The 20,660-nt window shown below is 39.1% G+C and overlaps 1 non-coding gene across 1 annotated transcript; it reads right to left on the bottom strand.

Moving 5' to 3' along the window:
* Positions 1 to 1,093: 1,093 nt before the first annotated feature.
* On the bottom strand, positions 1,094 to 1,165 carry TRNAY-GUA (transfer RNA tyrosine (anticodon GUA)). Its single transcript has one exon. It is a non-coding gene; the product is annotated as a tRNA-Tyr (tRNA).
* Between the last annotated feature and the right edge of the window lie 19,495 nt (positions 1,166 to 20,660).

Raw genomic sequence — 20,660 nt, 5'->3', positions numbered from 1 at the left:
TTGCTTCATATTTCTAATAATTTTCATGTCATACCACTAACGTACTTTTCATAGGGTATTTTCTTAATATTACCCCCTTTTTCCTTTGACAATCAAAACAGAACTTAACAAATTATTTCCATATAAAACTAGTCAAAATTAGGGTGAGGGAAGTCTTCCTTTGGTAAAGTTTAAAGTAAGCTGGAAGATATTTTAGTATTAGAAGCTAGAAGTTTCTGAAAATGTGAATGCTTCACATGAAAATGACAATTATAAAAGATACCTAAAATTATTATTATTTATGGGAGAAGGACATCAACTTTGAAAATTATTAAATATACCATCTTTTCTATGAGATCTTCAAACATTGTTGACCAGCAACAGTAACTAATTCTCAGTTAAAATTAATAGCAATTAATGTTATGGTTATTTATGCAATCCATCTGAAAATAGATCAGTTCATTTTAGTATAGCTTCTGAAACACTTTTAAAGTTTAATCACTTTCAGTTTCCAAATTGAAAATCCAAAAGACAACCAGTATATAGTAACAAGTGCAGACTCTCCATAAAATAAGGATATCAAGTGAGTGTTAATACTTATCTCCAGTTTTGTATGGAAGAGATGGTGATGATTCAAAACCTCTCCTTTCTGGAGTCTCAGTTCTAGCCCTTCCTTGACTCAATTGTTGACTTCATGGAGGAAAGTCTTTACATATATTTTCAAGGGTTTTTCAGGGTTCTCTGAAGACTCAATGACATGTCTCAAAATGTTAGTTATAGTTCTCCAACTTACCAGTTTTCTTTGTTTATAAATCTGACTGCCCTCTACCTACATTCTTCCTGCCAATGTAAGCATTGATCTATATAATGGCAGTAGAAGAATAGTTAAATGTCTTTTGGTAAAAGGATGTCAATTACCACTGTCTTACAGCTCTTTTACTCACATCGCATACCATATTACTTAAGTATTATAATCTATTGGTTGGTGGTTTAGATGCTAAGTTGTGTCCAACTCTTACAACCCCATGGACTGTAGCCTACCAGGCTACTCTGTCCATAGGATTTTACAGACAAGAAAAATGGAGTGGGTTGCCACTTCCTTCTCCAGGGGATCTTCCCAACCCAGGAATCGAACCTGGATCTCCTGCACTACAGGCAGATTCTTTACCAACTGAGCTACCAAGGAAGCTCAATCTATTGGTTATGATCATATTATCCTTTTTCAACAGAATGTGGAAATCTCAGGAGAAAGAGAATAATCCTGTTAATATTAGTATAATCAGGGTGTATTATATTGCTTGAAATTCAGGAACAACTGAATTATTATATATTATGCTGAGTGAATATATGAATAAATACACAGTTCTCTAGCAAAAGCAAAACAGAATGAATACATAGAGCTTCCTAATCTTACTGGCTTATAAAATGAGCAGACAATTCTCTTGATGCCATTGCTTGTATCTATAATGAGTAATAGAAGCGGGTAAAATGTTTATTTTATGTTCCTCAATCCCTTCTATTTTATACTTACATACTCTATGGAAAATCATAATGCCTTGGTGAGTCATAATGATTAGCTGTTGAAAACACAAAGGTTAGAAATAAAATACATCTAGAGATGTATAGTCTCTTAGACATTTGTTATTAGAAGAAGGTAGACCAGTGTCACTACTAGAAGAAGAAGACAAGGTCAAAAAAGAATAAGATTAAGGTGGGCAAAGATGCTCATTGAACAAGTATCTGTGGTCTGTGTTAGGAAGGGGTGGACACAGGTGTGGCCATCTGCCATGCTAACTTGTTTTTCTTTTCTCCATGAGTCACAATTTGATTGGGTACTTTGGGAAGAAAAGGGTAATTTCATCTTCCAAATGTTTCAAATATTTTTCACTCTCCAAATAGTGGAGAACGGTCAAGAAGAAGAAGAAAGAATATACAATTCTAAATGGATTTCATATTCATTTAGAATCTTTTTCTTTCTCTCCTTCTCTCCGTTCCTTCCCTCCTTGGGTCCTCCCCTCCTTTCTGTCCACTTGTCACTATATTTTTCTCTTCTGTCAGGAAGAATATGACAAATTTACATCAATTATAAAGAAGGGTGGGGTTTGAAATCAGCTGATAAGTCTGTCCATTTAGTTTAAACTTTAGACCATCAACTCTTATGATTAGGTTAGGTATTACTTTACGAAACAAAAAGAAGGTGCTCACCAGATTAACTGATTATGTGAGACATTTTCCTAAATGACAAATAGTGGGAACCTGGCAGTGAATCGATTTCTAAGGATAGTTTCCAGCTAGTAATTTGAAAAACCTAAGTTGACGGTCAACTCAGAACAATTGACCCCTTGACACTGGCTTGCCCTCCCTTTATTCAGTAAACACTGGGGCTAGGTTAGAATAATTGACCTATATTGATTTACAGTAAAATAGTAACACGTTACAACATCATAAAAGATTTATGTTTTTATTCAGCGTTGATGTTGATATCTTAAGTAGCAAGCATATCGCACATCGCAATGTAGTGACAAGACCAAATGCGCTTTGGCAGAGCTTCAGTATAAAAATTAGAAGGTGTTGATTTCATTACCACTCTGGCAATACATTTGAAAGAGTGTTAATGACTATTAATGGCCTAGTCCTCAGCCAGAAGAATGCCTGAAGTCAGTGAAAGTGGCGTTTTATCTGCTCTTAAACATTAAAAACAGAGAGGCTCCTACAGTTGCATTTTTAAGTGCCTTTCCTGCTCTACAAGTAATCACATCCCCCACTTAACTGAGCTTTTAAAAATGTTTAAATTCAAGGCAAGCCCCATTTCTTTACTCTGGAGATTTTACCCCCTTCTTCCTATGTTTAACAACTAATGCATTTGACTTTTGTCATAAAGTAGTCTGAGATGAAAGAGAAGAAAAGTATTTTTTTAAAGGACTTTTGTCTCTTTTCAGCTTTGCAATATAGAAGCTTCATTGCTGTACGTTTACCAAAAGAGAGTTACTTATTTCCTGTTCTTATTTATTTTTGGAGACAGATGAGTCCAAACACTCTTATGATGGAATGCCCTATGAATCAATCTATGTTTCTGAAGCCCACATGTTTCCACAATTCTTTTTTTTCCCCTCAAATAAGTTTTTTTAGTCCCCAGAGGATCCTAAATCAACACGTTATTAGATGAAGGATGGAAGCTTCTGTTTCAGAAAACACAACTGCAGCTAGACAACAGAAAACAGATGCCAATTATTTGCCAATGGCTGCTGGAAAACAAAACATTTTATGACATTTACTTTGCCTTAGCAGAGCTGCTGCTGATGCCAAAGAAATATAAACGAGTCAAATTACCAGCAGCTGGTTTTCAAATGTGGGCTTTAATGATGTGGAATCTTGCTCTACCTTTGGTCACTCAGTATTCTACAAATTTCTTTGCGCACTGCTTCTGTGTTCTTGATGTTTTCACAGATGAATAGGAACAATACATATAATCAATATGTCTAATGAAATATTTGATGTATTTTAAGGTTGCACCCTACTGTCTTATAATTCCACTGGTTTTATTGGGGGAAATATAATTTTTGATGCTTGCTATTTAAGAGTGAGTTCCTTGACAAATATTTTGATTTCATGTGGCAAAAGCTTCAAATTAAATATCTTTTTTTTACATTGGATCCAGCTGAATTATTCATTGTTAATATGATGTCACAAGAAATGTTTAAGTATTTTTCCTCCAGTAGTTAACAGAGACTTAATTTAGTCACAATCGATATCCATCTAGCCCCACAAGAATATAAATTTCCCATAAATATTTTTAGATTAAATGGCTCACCTTTGAAACACATTGCAGAAAAATATCTTGGGCTGACTTCACTGAAACCAGCAGTTATGTCAAATAAATTTCTACTTTTATCAGCCATAAAACCATGCTGTGTTAAAAAAAAAACAACTAGATTTGCAAATAAAGTTTCTGAAAGCTGTATGAAATATGTGCTTATTTCTCTTCTCTTCTTAGTGATTTGAAGAGAGGATGAAGAAAAGCAATCAATTTACTTTTCTTGATTGCGTAAAGTGAACACAAGCAATGGCGTTGTAGCAGTTGCCCTAAGTGTCTACATTACCTCTAAGTATCCTGGCAACTGAGAAGTGAACTAAATTAGTATTTCTATCAATGAGCACTGTTGAAAGTTTAAGCTGAAAACAGGGATGACCAGAGCGACAAGAAAAGCCATGCTTCTCACTCTGTAACATGCACACGAGTCACCAGGGGCCTTGCCAAATGCAGGTTAGGATTCAGTGGTTCAGTGATGGGGCCTGAAATTCTACATCCGATGTGATGATTTCAAAGAACTTTTGAAGGCAAGAGTGTAGATGACTTGAGGTGTGTCATTCTTAATTGAGCAATAGCAATTTTCAGAAGCTGTCATAGCCAATCAAAGCATTCAAGATTATTGACTAACACCTAATCAAACATAGGGAATCCTGGTCTTGATTGCTATCAATAATCTGGTTCCAGTGTGATGGGTGGGTGCTGAATTGATGGACTACATAGAACATGAAGCTTATTTTTCTGGATTCAACTGTACTGACTTGTATGGTGTGTGTGTGTGTGTGTGTGTGTGTGTGTGTGTGTGTCTGTGTCTGTGTGTCTGTGTGTCTGTGTCTGTGTGTCTGTGTCTGTGTCTGTGTCTGTATGTGTGTGTGTAGAGAGACTTCAGTTCAGTTCAGTTCAGTCACTCAGTCATGACCAACTCTTTGCGACCCCATGGAAAGCAGGACAACAGGCCTCCCTGTCCATCACCAACTCCTGGACTAAACTTAAATTCATGTCCATTGAGTCAGTGATGCCATCCAACCAACTCATCCTCTGTTTGTCCCCTTTTTCTCCTGCCTTCATCTTTCCCAGCATCAGGGTCTTTTCAAATGTGCCAGCTCTTCGCATCAGGTGGCCAAAGTATTGGAGTTTCAGCTTCAACATCAGTCCTTCCAATAAACACTCAGGACTGATCTCCTTTAGGACGGACTGGTTGGACTCCTTGAAGTCCAAGGGACTCTCAGGACTCTTCTCTAATACCACAGTTCAAAAGCATAAATTCTTCAGCACTCAGCTTTCTTTAGAGGCCACAACCCACATCCATACATGATTAGTGGAAAAACCATAGCCTTGATTAGTTGGACCTTTGTCAGCAAAGTAATGTCTCTGCTTTTTAATATGCTGTCTAGGTTGGTCATAATTTTAAGGAGTAAGCATCTTTTAATTTCATGGCTGCAGTCACCATCTGCAGTGACTTTGGAGCCCAAAAAATAAAGTCTGACACTGTTTCCACTGTTTCCCCATCTATTAGCCATGAAGTGATGGGACCAGATGCCATGATGTTAGTTTTCTAAATGTTGAGCTTTAAGCCAACTTTTTCACTCTCCTCTTTTACTTTCATCAAGAGACTCTTTAGTTCTTCTTCACTTTCTGCCATAAGGGTGGTGTCATCTGCATATCGGAGGTTATTGATATTACTTCTGGCAATCCTGATTCCAGCTTGTGCTTCATCTAGCCCAGGATTTCTCACGATGTACTCTGCATATAAGTTAAATAAGCAGGGTGACAATGTACAGCCTTTTCCTATATATATACTCCTTTCCTATTTGGAAGCAGTCTGTTGTCCCGTGTCCAGTTCTAACTGTTGCTTCCTGACCTGAATACAGATTTCTCACGAGGCAGGTCAGGTGGTCTGGTATTCCCATCTCTTTCGGAATTTTCCAGAGTTTGTTGTGATCCACACAGTCAAAGGCTTTGGCATAGTCAATAAAGCAGAAATAGATGTTTTTCTGGAACTCTCTTGCTTTTTTGATGATCCAGCAATGTTGGCAATTTGATCTCTGGTTCCTCTGCCTTTTCTAAAACCAGCTTGAACATCAGGAAGTTCACGGTGCACTTACTGTTGAAGCCTGGCTTGGAGAATTTTGAGCATTACTTTGCTAGGGTGTGAGATGAGTGCAATTGTGAGGTAGTTTGAGCATTCTTTAGCATTGCCTTTCTTAAGGATTAGAATAAAAACTGATCTTTTCCAGTCCTATGGCCACTGCTGAGTTTTCCAAACTTGCTGGCATATTGAGTGCAGCACTTTCACAGCATCATCTTTCAGGATGTGAAATAGCTCAACTGGAATTCCATCACCTCCACTAGCTTTGTTCATAGTGATGCTTCCTAAGGCCTACTTGACTTCACATTCCAGGATATCTGGCTCTAGGTGAGTGATCACACCATCGTGATTGTTTGGGTCATGAAATCTTTTTTGTACAGTTCCGTGTATCCTTGCCACCTCTTCTTAATATCTTCTGCTTCTGTTAGGTCCATACCATTTCTGTCCTTTATCGAGCGCATCTTTGCATGAAATGTTCCCTTGGTATCTCTAATTTTCTTGAAGAGATCTCTAGTCTTTCCCATTCTATTGTTTTCCTCTTATTTCTTTGCACAGATCACTGAGAAAGGCTTTCATATCTCTCCTTGCTAGTCCTTGGAATTCTGCATTCAAATGGGTATATCTTTCCTTTTCTCCTTTGCTTTTTCCTTCTATTCTTTCACAGCTATTTGTAAGGCCTCCTCAGACAGCCATTTTGCTTTTTTGCATTTCTTTTCCATGGGGATAATCTTGATCCCTGTCTCCTGTACAATGTCATGAACCTCTGCCCATAGTTCATCAGGCACTGTGTCTATCAGATCTAGTCCTTTAAATCTACTTGTCACTGCCACTGTATAATCCTTAGGGATTTGATTTAGGTCATACCTGAAGGAAATAGTGGTCTAGTGGTTTTCCCTACTTTCTTCAATTTAAGTCTATATTGGCAATAAGGAGTTCATTATCTGAGCCACAGTCAGCTCCCGGTCTTGTTTTTGCTGACTGTATAGAGCTTCTCCATCTTTGGCTACAGAGGATATAATCAATCTGATTTGGTGTTGACGATCTGGTAATGCCCATGCGTAGAGTCTTCTCTTGTGTTGTTGGAAGAGGGTGTTTGCTACGACCAATGCATTCTCTTTGCAGAACTCTATTAGTCTTTGCCCTGCTTCATTCCACATTCCAAGGCCAATTCGCCTGTGACTCCAGGTGTTTCTGATCTCCTACTTTTGCATTCCAGTCTCCTATAATGAAAAGGACATCTTTTTTGGGTGTTAATTCTAGGTCTCGTAGGTCTTCATAGAACCATTCAACTTCAGCTTCTTCAGCATTACTGGTTGGGGCATAGACTTGGATTACCATGATATTGAATGGTTTGTCTAGGAAACAAACAGAAATTATTCTGTCTTTTTTGAGATTGCATCCAAGTACTGCATTTCAGACTCTTTTGTTGACTCTGATGGCTACTCCATTTCTTCTAAGGGATTCTTGCCCACAACGGTAGATGTAATGGTCATCTGAGTTAAATTCACCCATTCCAGTCCATTTTAGTTCGCTAATTCCTAAAATGTCAACATTCACTCTTGCCATCTCCTGTTTGATCACTTCCAATTTGCCTTGATTCATAAACCTAACATTTCAGGTTCCTTTGCAATATTCTTTTTACAGAATCAGATCTTGCTTCTCTCACCAGTCACATCCACAACTGGGTGTTGTTTTTGCTTTGGCTCCATCTCTTCATTCTTTCTGGAGTTATTGCTCCACTGATCTCCAGTAGCATATTGAGCACCTACCAACCTGGGGAGTTCATCTTTCAGTGTCCTATCTTTTTGCCTTTTCATACTGTTCATGGGGTTCTCAAGGCATGAATACTGAAGTGGTTTGCCATTCCCTTCTCCAGTGGACCGCATTTTGTCTGAATTCTCCACCATGACCCGTCCACCTTGGCTCACAGTTTCACTGAGTTAGACAAGGCTGTGGTCCATGTGATTATATTGGTTAGTTTTCTTTGAGGATGATTTTCAGTCTGTCTGCCCTCTGATGAAGAAGGATAAGAGGCTTATGAAAGCATCCTGATGGGATAGACTGACTGAGGGGGATACTGGGTCTTATCTCATGGGTGGGGCCATGCTCAGTAAATCTTAAATCCAATTTCTGTTGATGGGTAGAGCTGTGTTCCCTCCCTGCTATTTACCTGAGGCCAAGCTAAGGTGTACCTCAAGGCTGTATATTGTCACCTTGCTTGTTTAACTTATATGTAGAGTACATCATGAGAAACTGGGCTAGAATAAACACAAGCTGGAATCAAGATTGCCGGGAGAAATATCAATAACCTCAGATATGCAGATGACACAACCCTTATGGCAGAAAGTGAAGAGGAACTAAAAAGCCTCTTGATGAGAGTAAAAGAGGAGAGTGGAAAAGTTGGCTTAAAGCTCAACATTCAGAAAATTAAGATCATGGCATCTGGTCCCATCACTTCATGGGAAATAGATGGGGAAACAGTGGAAACAGTGTCAGACTTTATTTTGGGGGGCTCCTAAATCATTGCAGATGGTGATTGCAGCCATGAAATTAAAAGACACTTACTCCTTGGAAGAAAAGTTATGACCAACCTAGATAGCATATTGAAAAGCAGAGACATTACTTTGCCAACAAATGTCCGTCTAGTCAAGGTTATGGTTTTTCCAGTGGTCATGTATGGATGTGAGCGTTGGACTGTGACGAAAGCTGAGTGCCGAAGAATTGATGCTTTTGAACTGTGGTGTTGGAGAAGACTCTTGAGAGTCCCTTGGACTGCAAGGAGATCCAACCAGTCCATTCTGAAGAAGATCAGCCCTGGGATTTCTTTGGAAGGAATGATGTTAAAGCTGAAACTCCAGTACTTTGGCCACCTTATGCGAAAGGTTGACTCATTGGAAAAGACTCTGATACTGGGAGGGATTGGGGGCAGGAGGAGAAGGGGATGACAGAGGATGAAATGGCTGGATGGCATCATTGACTCAATGGGCATGAATCTGAGTGAACTGCGGGAGATGGTGATGGACAGGGAGGCCTGGTGTGCTGCGATTCATGGGGTCACAAAGAGTCATACAAGACTAAGTGACTGAACTGAACTGAACTGAAACTGTGGTGGAGGTAGTGAAGACAATGGTGACCTATCTCCCTCAAAAGATCTCAGGCATGTACCGCTACAGTTCATGCTCCCGAAAAAACCCAGCAGAAAGCCACCACCAACCCACGCCTTCAGCAGAGACTCCCGGACACCCAAAGCAAGTCTCCTGTGGGGTCACTGTTCCTTTCTCCTGGGTCCTAGTGCACAAGGTTCTGTCATGCCCTCAATGAGTCTATTTCCCAGTCCTATGTAAGTTCTGGTAGCTCTATAGTGGGGTTAATGGCCACCACCTTCAAGAGGACTTATGCCATACCTACACCCAGAGCCCCTGTTCCTGTGGCAGACCACTGCCAAACTGTACCTCCACAGCAGATGCTCAAACAGTTCTGTCTCAGTCTCTGTGGGGCCCCTGGGTTCTGGTGCACACAAGATTTGTTTGAGCCCTCTAATGGTCTCTGGCCAGAACGGGGTTTGATTATAAACATGAATTTGCCCCTCCTATCATCTTGCATGGACCTAACAGAAGCAGAAGATATTAAAAAGAGGTGGCAAGAATACATGGAAGAACTGTACAAAAAAGATCTTCACGACCCAGATAATCATGATGATGTGATCACTAGTCTAGAGCCAGACATCCTGGAATGTGAAGTCAAGTGGGCCTTAGAGAGCATCACTATGAACAAAGCTAGTGGAGGTGATGGAATTCCAGTTGAGCTATTTCAAATCCTGAAAGATGATGCTGTGAAAGTGTTGCACTCAATATGCCAACAAATTTGAAAAACTCAGCAGTGGCCACAGGACTGGAAAAGTCAGTTTTCATTCCAATCCCAAAGAAAGGCAACGCCAAAGAATGCTCAAACTACCGCACTATTGCACTCATCTCACATGCTAGTAAAGTAATGCTCAAAATTCTCCAAGCCAGGCTTCAGCAATACGTGAACTGTGAACTTCCTGATGTTCAAGCAAACACTTAGAAAAGGCAGAGGAACCAGAGATCAAATTGCGAACATCCGCTGGATCATGGAAAAAGCAAAAGAGTTCCAGAAAAACATCTATTTCTGCTTTATTGACTATGCCAAAGCCTTTGACTGTGTGGATCACAATCAACTGTGGGAAATTCTGAAAGAGATGGGAATACCAGACCACCTGACTTGCCTCTTGAGAAATCCGTATGCAGGTCAGGAAGCAACAGTTAGAACTGGACATGGAACAACAGACTGGTTCCAAATAGGAAAAGGTGTACGTCAAGGCTGTATATTGTCACCCTGCTTATTTAACTTCTATGCAGAGTACATCATGAGAAATGCTGGACTGGAAGAATCACAAGCTGGAATCAAGACTGCTGAGAGAAATATCAATAACCTTAGATATGCAGATGACACCACCCTTATGGCAGAAAGTGAAGAGGAGCTAAAAAGCCTTTTGATGAAAGTGAAAGAGGAGAGGGAAAAAGTTGGTTTAAAGCTCAACATTCAGGAAACGAAGATCATGGCATCTGGTCCCATCACTTCATGGGAAATAGACGGGGAAACAGTGGAAACAGTGTCAGACTTTATTTTTTTGTGCTCCAAAATCACCGCAGATGGTGACTGCAGCCATGAAATTAAAAGATGCTTACTCCTTGGAAGGAAAGTTATGACCAACCTAGATAGTATATTCAAAAGCAGAGACATTATTTTGCTGACTAAGGTCCGTCTACTCAAGGCTATGGTTTTTCCAGTGGTCGTGTATGGATGTGAGAGTTGGACTGTGAAGAAGGCTGAGCACCGGAGAATTGATGCTTTTGAACTGTGGTGTTGGAGAAGACTCTTGAGAGTTCCTTGGACTGCAAGGAGATCCAAGCAGTCTATTCTGAAGATCAAACCTGAGATTTCTTTGGAGGGAATGATGCTGAAGCTGAAACTCCAGTACTCTGGCCACCTCATGTGAAGAGTTGACTCATTGGAAAAGACTCTGATGCTGGGAGGGATTGGGGGCTGGAGGAGAAGGGGACGACCCAGGATGAGATGGCTGGATGGCATCACCGACTTGGTGGACATGAGTCTGAGTGAACTCCGGGAGTTGGTGATGGACAGGGAGGCCTGGCGTGCTGTGATTCATGCAGTTGCAGAGAGTCAGACACGACTGAGCGACTGAACTGAACTGAACTGAACCATCTTGCTGGGGCTTCTCCTTTCCCCTTGGACACGGGATATCTCCTAGCAGCTGCTCCAATGCCTACCATCTTACTGTGGTTTTTCTGATCTTGGACGTGGAGTATCTCCTCTCTGCTACTTACCGCTCCAACACTGCATAGCCGAACTTTCTGCTCCAGCGCCATGCAGATACTCCATAGTTTGGTCCCAGGTAAACAGCAGGGACTTCCCTGGTGGCTCAGATGGTAAAGTGTCTGCCTACAATGCGGGAGACCCGGGTTCAATCCCTGGGTCAGGACGATCTCCTGGAGAAAGAAATGGCAACCCACTCAAGTATTCTTGCCTGGAAAATCCCATGGATGGTGGAGCCTGGTAGGCTACAGTTCATGGGGTCACAAAGAGTCAAACACGACTGAGCAACTGAACTGAACTAAACTGAAGTCTCTCTCTACACACACACACACACACACACACACACACACACACACACACACACACCATTCAAGTCTTAGTACAGTTGAATCCAGAAAGATAAGGTGCATGTTCTATGTAGTCCATCAATTCAGCATACACCCATCACACTGGAACCAGGAAATTGATAGCAATCATTAAGACCAGGGTTCCCTGTGTTTGATTAGGAGTTAGTCAATTACCTTGAATGCTGAGATTGGCTATGAATACTTCTGAAAATTGCTGTTGCTCAATGAAGAACAACACTGAGCGACTGGACTAAGCTGAACTATGGTGGAGTTAATGAAGGTAATGGTGACCCCTCTCAACAGATCTCATGCATGAACTGCTGCAGTCCATGCCCCCAATCCTGCAGGAGGCCACCACCAACCCATGCCTTTGCCAGAGACTCCCGGACACCCACAGGCAAATCCAGACAGTCTCCTGTGGGGTCACCTTTCCTTTCTCCTAGGTCCTGTCGTGCCCTCCGAGAGCCTATTTCCCAGTCCTATGTAAGTTCTGGCAGCTCCATGGTGGGGTTAATGGTGACCTCCTCTGAGAGGGCTTATGCCATACCCACAACCCAGAGACAAATGCAGTTCAAAATTAGAGAAAAAATCTAAGATTATTATATCATGATTGGAGAAAAGGGAAATTATAATTGCATCCTGAGGTCTAACTCAAACAAGCAGTGTGTATAGTTCCCAATAGCAAATCTTCCCAACGTAGCCATCAATCACACTGCATATCTGGACAATATCATACAAAAGAAAACGCAATTTAGTCACAGTTGGTTTTATTCCTATTCATCTGAGCAATAGAATCTATAAGTAGATGTGATTCTAGATATTAATACTATTTTAACAATCTTGACATACATTCATCTGGCCTGTATTCATCTAATGTCACAACAAGCCCATCTCCCCTTATTTCACTCCACCTTCAGTCAAAGCAAACCATCCTCTCACAGCAAAACCACAGGAGACCTTTGCACTAAGTCTGAGTGTCCTAGATTGCATTCTCTGAAGCCCCACTCCCACTCTATCACATCCCCAAACACCTGGGGCAAATTCATAGCTGCTTCTTCAGAAGAATTTTGGCAGATTTCCTGTCTAGCAAGGGAGCAGCTGGCAGAATGTCATAGCCAGTTAGGGGGGAAAGCTTAGAATATCCTTTTGAAATATTCGGGACTCACAGACACAACGAATGAATGGATTCTGAACTAATCACACTTCTCCCATCTCACCTCCAGTCCCCAGGTAACAATGATCCTTCTATAGACATATTTCTTCCCCTTTAATCAATTTGCACTCAGCCTGACCACACAACTGCATGCCTAGAGTGTTGTGATTGTCTTCTAACTGGTCTGTCTGGCTTGTGTTTTCTCAGCTTGAATAACAGTGTCCAATTAATCCTCCAAAACTATATAAGTTGTCTGTTTAATAATCTTCTCTGGTTCCATTTAGTTATTAGAATAAATCCATTATGCAAAACTGTTCAAACATATATAAACATCTTTTGAACTTAAAAAAGTTGTTCTAGACTGTATCCTGAACAACCCATGTTTATTTGATTTTACTGACATTCTATCCACTTATATATAATTTATTAACATTTCTCCATATATTCTTTCTTAAAGACTCATCTGATCATTCCAGTCCTTACAGATTTTTCCAATTGCAATTATTACTCCTCATTTTATTACTTGTTCTTTGTTACATTGTAGGATTTTTTTTTTCTGTTGTTGCTATTCTTTTCTTCTTAAATATCATGTTTGTAATATATAGAATGCTTTTGACCACTATATGAGGTTTGGGTGGATAAGCACTGAAGTCAATCTGGATCTAAGTTTTAACGAGTGAATGCTACTTTTCCATCAGCAAATGAAGGATGAAACGTATAGCTTTTTAGGATTATCATGTGGTTTCAGAGATAGTAAATGTATAGGCCCTAGAACAGTTCCTGAAATACAGCTTCGCTTGCAGAAAATGATAGATTTTATTAAATGCTGACATTAACAGATACTAAGTACTTTGCAAGATACAACATATATTTATCATAGTTCATAGAAAAATGCTCTGTACAGAGTGGATATACAACTTTTTTATTTCAATTGATTGAATTTTTCTATATTAAATATTAACCTGTAGCTAAGAAGATTATTTGATTGAAACTCTAGCCAACTTATTATTCATATTTTGTTCCTGAAAAGCACTTCCTCAGTGGCCATATGTAACCTATATGTGGCTTCTGTGACTTTGAGATGCTGTCGTTTATTTGACATGATTATTTGTTTCAAAGTTACTCATCAAATTTCACTTTTCACTTTCATGCATTGGAGAAGGAAATGGCAACCCACTCCATTGTTCTTGCCTGGAGAATCCCAGGGACGGCAGAGCCTGGTGGGCTGCCGTCTATGGGGTCGCACACAGTCGGACACGACTGAAGCGACTTAGCAGCAGCAGCAGCAGCAGCAGTACACAATATTGGATGACTTTAGCTAAATTATTAACTGGAATCAGAAGAAAATTTAAAAATTGATCTTACAAATCACATTGTCCTCAGGAAATACATAATTTAGGTTTGATCTAAACTATGATCATGAATAGGTTAACCAAACAACTCAAGGAGAGAAATGTAATTTATTTTCACACATATGAAAAAATATTTGGCACTTGGTAGATATTACATTTTGGTTGAATGAATGAATGATGTAATTCTAGCTGAATTTCTGTAAATCTCCAGTAACAGCTTTGTGCTGTTATTTTTGAAGAATTTAACTTATGATTGGCTGAAAGAATAAAAGTGACTGAACTGAACTGAACCATTAAAAATCATTGAGTACCGATAGTAAAGTGCTCTCATCACTGAGTCTAGCATATTTTTTTATTTTTTATTATTATTTTTAATTTATTTATTTATTTATATATATATTTTTTAATTTATTTGTTTTTATAATTTTAAAATCTTTAATTCTTCATGTTTGGGAACACATGTAGCATATTTTTTTAAAAGAAAGCTCTGTAAAACTATTTGATTTAATTAATATTCAAGCTCATGACTTATATATTATTTATAATAAATTATTTGACTTCATCAAAATCTTATGCATATTGGCCATTAATTATGTAGCAGAATTTTGATGATGAGATGATCAATTTTATTAAATATATGATGTCTACTATATGCAGTTTTCAATACCACTGGCTGTGGAACACTTCCAAAGTATTGGAATTTTTATGGCAAACTAAAGATATGGAAATATCTTCTCAATACCTTCTCTAAACTTCTCTTTAAGATGTATTGTGAAAGACTGGATTGTTATCAACATCCATAAACCTCTAAAAAACCTGCCCAGTGGAACTGATGAGTCTTCCTATTCAGAGGATCTACTTGCCTCAGAACCAAGTATTATGCTGATTTTCAATAAAAAATTGAACAGTGTTTCTCTATGAAGGGTTAATGCAGCCACAATAGGGAAAGTGGAGATGTGCCTGCAAACAGGGCTCTCTGCTCAGGCTGAACGTGCTTGCAAATGAGGCGTTCTGCCAAGGAGTCTGGACACAGCCTTGAGTTTAATGGTCCCTTGCAAACGAGGGAACATTCCCTCTTTGTGATAAGAAGAAAGAAAGGGTTCTGGACATTCTCTGCAGTAAGCAGAAATTTCACTCCCTTTTGCTGTACGATAACATTTATGCACATGCGCTATACTGAAAAGGCTTAGTAATACAGTCTGGAATTCTGCCCAGGGGGCGATATAAAAGTAAACCGCAAGCTTGCTTGCTTGCGCAGTTCTTTTCCTCTGGCCAGAGTGGTGTCTGTCTCTTGTGTGTGTCTTGTCTTTGTGTCATTTCACTCGCAATCTCCAACACTCTAGAACGTTTGGAGCCAACTTTCTTTTCTGTTTAGTCAAATAGAATGACATTTAAGTCAAATCATTCACCTGAAATTGCCTCCCTTTCTGTATTTATTTTATTAAGATTTAATTTTTTTTATTATCAGCACTATTGTCTTGAAATTGAGAATAACCAAAATATGTGTGTTGGATTTATTCATCAAAGGTGAGTCCAATCATTCTGAACTATACAGTGGACTATATAACAATCATCAACTTCAAAGAGAATTTTCATTTATTTTTTTTTAAATCAACATGTTTATATATTACAGAAAAATGTCATATAGGTCAGAGAATTTTTATTTCATTTTTTAAAATAAGGGAAGATTTTAAATGGAGATAATTATTTTATAAAACTTGAAGTCTATGTTTGATAATAGCACCATTTAAAAAGTTAATTTGTAGATTTTAGGCAATACCTTCCTTTTGAAAGATTTTATATTCTTGGAAAAAAATTATACAGGGCAGTGTGGCAAGTAAATTGGGAGAGAATGGAAAGGCTTACTACTCCTGCTCTATGTCAGAAGGGGAAAAGACTAATTTCTCAAATAATCAATTGTCAAATCGATTTCAATCTAACTGAAAAATGAGAAGAATGTTCTGATAAATTAAATTTAAACTAAGAATCTGGCTATAATAAATAATTGTCCAAAAACAGTGTTAATGTATGCAAAAAATTTTTCTCCCAAAGTTTTCATAGGCCCTAGGAATATTTTAACCCTCCTCATAGTAAGGATCTAAGAAATCTGTATACTAGGAAATATGGAAGCTCTTTTTATATAAATATTTTTTAATATAATTTTATAGAAAAATAAAAAATAAGTATGTAACTGAATATTTTAGTTCAGTTCAGTTCAATCTCCCAGTCATGTCCGAGTCTCTGCCACCCCATGAATCGCAGAACACCAGACCTCCCTGTCCAACACTCCCGGAGTTTACCCAAACTCATGTCAAGTTGGTGATGCCATACAGCCATCTCATCCTCTGTCATCCCCTTCTCCTACTGCCCCCAGTCCCTCCCAGCATCAGGGTCTTTTCCAATGAGTCAACTCTTCACATGAGGTGGCCAAAGTACTGGAGTTTCAGCTTTAGCATCAGTCCTCCCAATGAACACCCAGGACTGATCTCCCTTAGACTGGACTGGTTGGATCTCCTTGCAGTCTGAGGGAATCACAAGAGTCTCCTCCAACACCACAGTTCAAAAGCATCAATTTTTCAGCACTCAGCTTTCTTCAGAGTCCAACTCTCACATCAATACCTGACCACTGGAAAAACCATAGCCTTGACTAGATGGACCATTTTTGGCCAAGTAATGTCTCTGCTTTTCAATATGCTACCTAGGTTGGTCATAACTTTTCGTCCAAGGAGTAAGCGTCTTTTAATTTCATGGCTGCAGTCACCGTCTGCAGTGATTTTGGAGCCCCCCAAAATAAAGTCTGACACTGTTTCCAATGTTTCCCCATCTATTTCCCATGAAGTGATGCGACCAGATGCCATGATCTTCGTTTTCTGAATGTTGAGCTTTAAGCCAACTTTTTCACTCTCCACTTTCACTTTCATCAAGAGGGTCTTTAGTTCCTCTTCACTTTCTGCCATAAGGGTGGTGTCATCTGCATATCTGAGGTTATTGATATTTCTCCTGGCAATCTTGATTCCAGCTTGTGCTTCTTCTAGCCCAGCATTTCTCATGATGTACTCTGTATACAAGTTAAATAAGCAGGGTGACAATATACAGCCTTGACGTACTCCTTTTCCTATTAGACAACCAGAAAAGATTATTTTTTGAAAAAGGAACTAGCCATTATTTACTTAATTCAGTTCAGTTCAGTTCAGTCGCTCAGTCGTGTCCAACTCGTTGCGACCCCATGAATCGCAGCACGCCAGGCCTCCCTGTCCATCACCAACTCCCGGAGTTCACTCAGACTCACGTCCATTGAGTCAGTGATGCCATCCAGCCATCTCATCCCCGGTCATCCCCTTCTCCTCCTGCCCCCAATCCCTCCCAGCATCAGAGTCTTTTCCAATGAGTCAACACTTCGCATGAGGTGGCCAGAGTACTGGAGTTTCAGCTTTAGCATTATTCCTTCCAAAGAACATCCAGGGCTGATCTCCTTCAGAATGGACTGGGTGGATCTCCTTGCAGTCCAAGGAACTCTCAACAGTCTTCTCCAACACCACAGTTCAAAAGCATCAGTTCTTTAGCGCTCAGCTTTCTTCACAGTCCAACTCTCACATCCATACATGACCACAGGAAAAACCATAGCCTTGACTAGACAGACCTTGGTTGGCAAAGTAATGTCTCTGCTTTTCAATATGCTGTCTAGGTTGGTCATAACTTTTCTGCCAAGGAGTAACTGTCTTTTAATTTCATGGTTGCAGTCACCATCTGCAGTTGTTAGCATATAGAAAATCCTCAACAAATACTGTCTTTTACTATTATTGTTTTGTTGTTACTTGGCATCATGTGTCTACAAATGTTTATTATAAACTCGCATTTAAGATAGTAATACTGCTTATTAAGGACAAATATTTCCTTAATAAACAGTGTAGACAGGTTAATAAACTGCTTAAGTTCACCCAGGTGATAAGAAGAACAAGCAAGTGATTGGAAGCCCATCGGACTACAGACTTAGCCCTTTCAATCATTCAGCCTTGCTGCCTGAGCTTATCCTGCTGTTGTTGCTGCTGTTTAGTCACTAAATTCTATCCAATTCTTTTGCAACAGCTTGAACCTGCCAGGCACCTCCATCCATTGAACTCTCCAGGCAAGAAAATTAAAATCGGTTACCATTTCCTTCTCCAGGGCATCTTCCTGCCCCAGGGATTGGATTGAACCTGAATCGCCTGCATCGGCAGGCAGATTCTTTACCACTGAGGCACTCCCAGGCTGTCCTATACATGGACAAACATTTAAATCAGAGTATGCTGTCAAATTTTGTGCCATCTGTACTTTCTGTACCATTCCTATGCTAAGGAAGAATTTCAGAATCCAGAACACTCAAAAAGAGACCCTGTTAATGATGCCAGGCACATTTTGAATCAAACCCATAACCAGAATTCCTGAGGAATTAAAAAATTGGCCAATAAGCTTACATCTCCAAGGCTGCCCTTGAATATAAGCAGTTATTGGAAATTACATTTTTGTTTAAAATATAATTCATTCATAGTGATCATGATTGACTGTCACATGTATCATGCCACAGTTTTTGAAACTTACATAGGAAATAACCAAATCAGGCATTTTTACATACTTCCACCATCCCAGATAAAATTCATTCTTGATCATGTCTTCATATCATCATACCTATGTGGTTTCTTAGATATATACTATATTTTATTTTTTAATTTTTAAAAAATTTATTTATTTTTAATTGAAGGATAATTGCTTTATAGAATTTTGTTGTTTTCTGCCATACCTTATATTAAATCTGCCATAAGTATACATATTTCCCTTCCTTTTAGAATCTCCCTCCATATCCCTCCCCATCCAACCCCTCTAGGTTGATACAGGGCCCCTGTTTGAGTTTCCTGAGCTATACAGCAAATTCCCTTTGGCCATCTATTTTACATATGGTAAAGTAAATTTCCATGTTGCTCTCTCCATACATCTTATCTTCTCCTCCCCTCTCTCCATGTTCGTAAGTCTATACTCTATGTCTGTTTCTCCATTGCTGCCCTGTAAATAAATTCTTCAGTACCATTTTTTTCTAGATTCCATATATATACATTAGAATGCAATATATATCTTTCTCTTTCTGACTTACTTCACTCTGCATAATAGGTTCTAGGTTCATCCACCTTATTAGAACTGACTCAAATGTGTTCCTTTTTCTGGCTGAATAATATTCCATTGTGAATATGCACAACTTCTTTATCCATTCATCTGTCGATTGGACATCTAGGTTGCTTCTGCAATGAACAATGGAATGTATGTGTCTTTTTCAATTTTGGTTTCCTCAGGGTACGTTCCTAGGCATGGGATTGCTGGGTCATATGGTGGTTTTATTTCTAGTTTTTTAAGGAATCTCCATACCAGCTTCCTTAGTGTCTGTATCAATTTACATTCCCACCAACAGTGCAAGAGCATTCCCTTTTCTCCACACCTTCTCCAGCATTTATTGTTTGTAGACGTTTTGAGGATGGCCATTCTCACAAGTATGAGGTAATATTTCATTGTTGTTTTGATTTACAATTCTCTAATAATGAGCAATACTGAGCATCTTTTCATGTGTTTGTTAGCCATCTGTATGTCTTCTTTGGAGAAACGTCTGTTTAGGTCTTGTTCCCATTTTTTGATTGGGTTGTTTGCTTTCCTGGTATTGAGTTGTATGAGCTGCTTGTAAATTTTGGAAACTAACCCTTTGTGAGTTGTTTCATTTGGTATTATTTTCTCCCATTCTGAGGGTTGTGTTTTCACCTTGCTTATAGTTTCCTTTGCTGTGAAAAAACTTTTAAGTTTAATCAGGTCCCACTTATTTTTGTTTTTATTTCCATTACTCTAGGAGGTGGGTCATAGAGGATCTTTCTTTGATTTAGGTCATTGAGTGTTCTGCCTATGTTTTCTTCTAACAGTTTTATAGTTTCCAGTCTTACATTTAGGTCTTTAATGCACTTTGAGTTTACCTTTGTGATGGCTCAGACAGTAAAGCGTCTGTTTACAATTCGGGAGACCTGGGTTCAAGCCCTAGGTTGGGAAGATCCCCTGGAGAAGGAAATGGCAATCCACTCCAGTACTATTGCCTGGAAAATCCCATGGACAGAGGAGCTTGGTAGGCTACAGTCCATGAGATCGCAAAGAGTCAGTCACAACCGAGTGACTTCACTTGTGTATGGTGTTAGGAAGTGTTCTCATTTCATTATTTAACATGTAGCTGTCCAGTTTTCACAGCACCATTTATTGAAGAGGCTGTCTTTGCCTCATTGAATATTCTTGCTTCCTTTGTCAAAAATAAGGTACCCATAAGTGCATGGGTTTGTTTCTGGGCTTTCCATCTTGTTCCATGGGTCTGTATGCCTGATTTTAGATATATACTATGTTTCTTATTCCAAAAGTTTGCTTTGTTTTTCTCTATATCCTACTTTAGATCTATTTTTACCATACTGGCTATAAATTAGCTTCATTTTCAAGAAACAAGACAAATTCATGTGAGTCTTTGATGTGCAAAATCAAAACTATACTGTTTTATTTTAACTTCTTCAAAACTCTTAGTAAT

This window comes from Capricornis sumatraensis, chromosome 5 (assembly GCF_032405125.1).
Source record: "Capricornis sumatraensis isolate serow.1 chromosome 5, serow.2, whole genome shotgun sequence".
NCBI classification, from domain to species: domain Eukaryota; kingdom Metazoa; phylum Chordata; class Mammalia; order Artiodactyla; family Bovidae; genus Capricornis; species Capricornis sumatraensis.
This window is presented reverse-complemented; position numbering and strand designations above follow the sequence as displayed.